The following is a 6246-nucleotide window of genomic DNA, read 5'->3' as shown; positions in this document are numbered from 1 at the left end:
CAGACAGGCAGGCATACATATCGTTACGGTCGGTTGATGTTTGCTCTATTTACGATCCCTAACTGCTATTGAGAGAGATTCGCTTGTAAACGCCTGTCATGAGTCACCTTGCATGACCCCGTTGACCTTAGATTCTGTCGTCCAGTAAGGTGGTCAAAGTATGTCTGGCGACAACAGCTCCCGTAACAATTCCGCTGGCGTCATACAGTTAAGCAAATATTTTAATTTCGTTTTTGAAGTTTCTCTTTTGTAGGGAAAGGGGGAAAGTTCCGCTTGCAACGCACTTTCATGTGAAGCATATTGTTGCCTTTAGAGGTCACTGGAGGTCGACACACACCCTTACAGTATTTACAAACAAACCTTCGCATGGTGCTATGACGACGACCTAGGTCTATGACGTCACAAAAAGACGTGCGAGCGAGTATCACCTGTGTTCTGTATAAGTTGTTGGGTGGTCGTATGAGTCAGGGCCTATGATAGCATGCAAAGTGGAATCTGGCCAGAGATGGAACATCTTTTATCTGGTGTACTAAAAAGACTGATTTGTGGAACTTTGTGTTTTCATTCTATGAAGAAAGTGGGCTTATTTTTGTTCACGCCTTACATTCAATTTGTTAACCCAACAAATCGACACATTCTACCTTTGGGGTGATAATCTTAAGAAATAACCACAGGGAACAGCAGTCAGTCCCCTGCGGTGGGGGAGGGTGGGGTTCTTTGTGCAACGTAACGGTTTATCTTATTTTATCAATGAATTTTGACTGTGATATTTCAAAATTTAATAAAGACTTCAACTCCAAACCGTCTGACTGCTTTCTTTATTTCTACCAAGTCCTTACTTATCTCATTTGCAACCTGTGTACACACCACTTTAATTGCTCTGCAAATATTGCCAACTGGGTTATCAGCCGCCCGTATCACCGGATTAATTGATTAAGTCAACACCCACAGGTAGAAAAACAAGACATTTTTCTACGTAACGCAACGAGAACGGCATGACGCCTAGATCAAGGTTATCTCTAGCAAACTGTACTTAGCACAATACTAGTGTCCCTGTTCTATGCTCCAATAAGCATTGAAATTTAAACGTTGAAATTAGTAAATCGAATTTAATTATTATTTCTTTTGCTGCCGAGGTCTCCAACATGACGATCCACAAGTGGCCCACTGGCAGGTGGTGATGCTCAGATGACCGTAAACATACGATCTTTCTAATAACCGCCAGGTTAGAAATGAGAATGTGTCTAAACTTTTCATCGACCGCGCTTTAGTGCTAAGGTCTCCAGTCATCCGTCAAAGATCCGCTCCGCTTGCTTGATCACCTTTACAAAAAAGTCAATGGTTGCCAGGAAACGCGAAAAATAAAACAATGAATTGTAATTGTTATGGAGAATAAGTGTTTCGTCGGGATTCACCTATCCCACCTTTTGAATGTGAAATACACCTTATATATAAATCAGTAATACATAAAGTAAGATGAAAGAGGGCGCATGGCAAAAAGGCGAGCATTCAGCCAACAAATACTACATACGTTTTCAAATTGTTGTAAAATCAAAATAATTATCAGTCTATCGGTTATTTTTCTGTCATATTATGCGATATTTTCCTGAAATAACGGTGACTACGGAGAATTATTTATCGTTTCCTTGTCACATCCAAAGACTACCTGATGGTTTGAAAAAGAAATATTTCCTATGCAATATTCTCGCTCTGCAGATTCAAAGTCTTTACCTCTTCTATATGTGAACGTTAACGATCGATATTCTTTTATCGGAAATTTTGTCAACGAGCTTTTGGTTTCGAAGTTTTACAAAGTACGTTGGATGTTTTCTCTAGATCACATGGATATTATGTAGAACAAGCGACAAATATTCAATATTATCCGGCATTAAGCCAGTTTGGGAGAATAAGAGAAAGAAAATCACACTTTCCTCCTGTGGTACTGTTGGTTAGTTTGTTCGTGGCAGTGAAGAGACAGACATGCATGATGCTGGAAAGGTGTCCTGTTCTTCATGCCCCTTTCAAAGTGAAAATAGTGACGCGTTTGCAAAATAAAGTTATGGCGACCCATGCAATCTGTTAACAAGCCCTGGCGATTTGAGTGAAGCTCGCAAAGAATTGTAGATTTAGAGAAGTTCGTTACTCCGAATCTTTCTTCGATAAACACCAAATCTTACCCTCTGTGTGTAGTTGATGTGAAGTTTCTTACAAAAAAGAAAATCGATCCTGCTGCAGCAGCAGAATGGTATCCATAAAAGCCACATGTTGCCATTCATTTTCTTTTTCGTTTCTGGTTATTGCTGTTCTACCCCGAGGCTCTTACTCATGGTACCCAGTGAGAAAGGTGTTTGTATACCGCAAAAAGGAGACTCATCTCAAAGGGGGCTTACCGTTTCTTGGCTTAGCTATTCTTTAATACTACATTGCCGAACATGTTCAAAGCATTTGAAATTAATCGTCATGTTGTACTTGTACGTTTTGGAATACGTACGATATTGAAGACCGAACAGACTTGTCACGTGATCGTATAAAAAGCAGGCCAGAACCTTTTAAAAATTCGGTCATGTGCGGGCCCAATATTTCAGTGAGTTACGATATAATTATCATGACTTGCAAGTACATCTCAGATCATAAATTCGAATTCCACACGGTGAGGAAATATGTGTCTGTTTGATTTAGGAAAAACTGTATCGTAGAAACCGGCTCTGCCACTCTCTGGCCGCCACTTCTTATAGATAAATGTTAGATAGCTTGTTTCTCTAGTATTAAAGTATGCACGGTGCTCGGGTCCCTGATACGAGTTGGAGAGTGAGATTATCTAGTTTCAGCTGGCTTTAAAACGCTGCAAGTCGGCATCTTCTCTTTCAGAGAGAATGGTTGAAAGTTTCATGAAGGAAAGTTTGAGTTGGAGTTACAGTCTTCGATGTATCTTATTTATAGTATCTTATTTCAGGCGAACAAATAAAGTGATCATAATCGATCAAACCCAAGCGGCTACAAGTAGGTACGTGAGATTCTTCCAATGAATGGGATATCTTTAACCGAATATGTGCCCAGTGTTTGGACTCTACCTAAGTGATTTACTAACTGATGAGACTCGTCGTACCGTCAGAAATGTAAACATCCCTTAAAGGAAAAAAAAAGATCATGAAAAATATTGTATGTTGAGTAAAACAAATACCATTTTGCAGGCAAAATATATTTCTGTAAATAGAAAATTTACGGGCTTTTAAACTCAGGTTTTTGTGCTCCGAGTCTGATTATAGACTGGCTTTCTGGATAGCAGAATCGCAGGCCATGGCCACAGAGAAGGCATTATATCTGAATCGTACTGTTTTAAGTGAGTAAATTTTACCCGTTCTGTGCAAGTGTCGCTGATATATCTTTTCTTGGCTGGGAGAAAGACTCCATATAGTGACCAAGTACGACCAGACGCAATTTTAAAGATATGGCGGGATGGGCGGTGTTAATTTGGCTTATTAGTGCGTTTGTTTCTGCTATCCACATACTTCAACCATTTCTATCACAACCTAAAATTTATTGAAAAGGGAATAAATACTAAAGACGGACAAGTGGCTGGAGAAACAAACATGTACCTTTCAATTGTTTTTCCAATTTGTGGGTAAGATTTCAGACTTTATCACAGAAAACCTGGAGCAAGTTTTTACTCCACGGCCTGTTTTAGCTTTAAAAATATTGGTGAATTATTGTTTAAGTTCACCACGTCCATGTTATCTGCACCAAAATATTAGGCCTTATGTATATCTAGCTACTTATTTGATATTGCAGCTAACAACGGATACTCGCCCTACTACACTGACCTGATGAAAAGCATTCACACCCGAGAGGGCGCCCGTGCCCACGTCAGCAGTTTCCACTCTGGACTGTTCCAACTGAGAGAGGGAGACAATGAAAGTTTATCTACCGAGCAGTGAAGCTCAACTCGACTGTTGTCAGGAGTCGACGTACATGGGAATGTATCTTGTCAATGACGAACTGAGTGTATTCAAATAAGACTTTAATATGTTTGTACTATTTTGGAAGATAAATGTAATAATCCAGGCAAAAGAATTGGAATGAGTGAATTGAGAACTTATTTTAGACCAACAAAAGCTTCTTTTCTGCTGGAGTTTGAATGGAAGATGATGATATAGCTAATCCAAAACATCGTTTGGCAGCACAGGCGCTTGGCACATTGCTGGGATAATAATCGTATTTAATATGTAGAATGTCTATATTAAACCTGATTTATAATTCAATAAAAGAATCACCCTACGCGATATTAGTGTAGGCCTATAGGCCTACATGTTGACTGGCATTGTACCTAAGCTTATGGCTGCCTTGCTCGGGCCCGGCGAACGCACTGCATAATCATCAATGTGTAGAATGTCTACATGACTTCATTATTTATTAAAGAATAACAGTGCGTGATATTACTGTACATGTCAGCTAGCTTAACCGAGGGGCTGTAGAGCTCTGCATGGCTTGGGCCCGGCTTTGGTCCGTTGTCCACTGCTGCACAGACAGGAAGTCAAGGCGTGAAAGTAAATCACAGCTCCGATTTCATAAATCAGCGAAATCTACGAACTCTGAGCGTTTCCGGTGATAAAAACGGTCAATGGTCAGATGGTTGCATAAACAATCGATCGACTGGCTTCTTTTGCCTAAAATCATACCTTACCCTATGCTACTGGCGAGAAATCGTCCTGAAATCGGCTGGGCACACCAACCCAGCGCCGGCCATTTTGAATAAGCTGCATGCAATGTATGCGCCTGTGCATACAACCCTTGGCAGATGACGTCATTGCTCTTCTCTCATTGGACGCGTATATTGAATGCAGCTCATTCAAAATGGCCGGCGCTGGGTTGGTGTGCCCAGCCACTTCAGGACGATTTCTCGCCAGTAGCATAGGGTAAGGTATGATTTTAGGCAAAAGAGGCCAGTCGATCGATTGTTTATGCAACCATCTGACCGTTGACCAGTTTTTATCACCGGAAACGCTCAGAGTTTGTGCATTTCGCTGATTTATGAATTCGGACTGTGATTTACTTTCACGCCTTGACTTCCTGTCTGTGCAGCAGTGGACAACGGACCAAAGCCGGGCCCAAGCCATGCAGAGCTCTACAGCCCCTCGGTTAAGCTCGCTGACATGTACAGTAATATCACGCACCGTTATTCTTCAATAAATAATGAAGTCATGTAGACATTCTACACATTGATGATTATGCAGTGCGTTCGCCGGGCCCGAGCCAGGCAGCCATAATCTTAGGTACAATGCCAGTCAACGTGTAGGCCTATAGGCCTACACTAATATCGCGTAGGGTGATTCTTTTCTTGAATAATCAGGTTTAATAAAGACATTCTACATATTAAATACGATTATTATCCCAGCAATGTGCCAAGCGCCTGTGTTTGGCAGTTTACATTTGTGCGCGAGAATGACAAGAGAAAATCGACAAGCACTATTTCTGTAGAAAAGATTGCGGCATTGCTATGTGAAACAGTTGCTGATTTCCACTTCTTATCTCATATCGGGAAGATAGACTCCTTTTGACTGGAATCAGATTTTGTTTCTGTCTTGATATGTGCATGGTTACTTGTTTCTAACTGTTCACTGACACATCTGTCCACTAAAATATCGAAGGACTACCACTTTTTAACCATCGTCGTACACCACGCCCTCTTCGGCGAGTCTTATCACCCAACGCCGAAAAGGATTTTTGCGAAGGTCAGCGGAGCGGAAATTATTGCTCTGGCCTGCGAGAATGCTTTTTAACATGGCGTGCACAATTTTCAACTATTATTTTTAACGTAATTCAATTACACTATAATGCAGCATGTGCTCAGGTTTTAATGTATAGAGTATAATGAAAATCGTGTCAGATGGACTCTGAAGATTGAGAACATCTGGCACTGAGTGAACTATGCACTTTGACCCCTTGATGACCCATTTACCATTATAATATTGTTTTTCTGGTTCATCAACAAAATTTGGGGGAAGTTAAGGGCTAGTAGCTGTAAGGTTTGATGTTTTTTTTTTCACTATTATTGTTGCGCATGTCAAGTGCAAGTTCTTGTCTTACTCCCGCAAAGTGTGTTAAAGCACCCACTATTTAGTTTTTCCACGCAGTCTAAAGGTATAAAATGTATTGTTATTGTTTACATTCAAAGTCTAGTCCGGACCAGGATTCACTTGTCTACAACGAAAATGCAGTTTACATATGTACAGGCTGAGTTGACAAGCT

The sequence above is a fragment of the Ptychodera flava genome, chromosome 1 (assembly GCF_041260155.1).
Source record: "Ptychodera flava strain L36383 chromosome 1, AS_Pfla_20210202, whole genome shotgun sequence".
In the NCBI taxonomy this organism is placed as follows: Eukaryota; Metazoa; Hemichordata; class Enteropneusta; family Ptychoderidae; genus Ptychodera; species Ptychodera flava.
The sequence above is the reverse complement of the archived record's forward strand: the minus strand, read 5'-3'. Positions refer to the sequence as shown.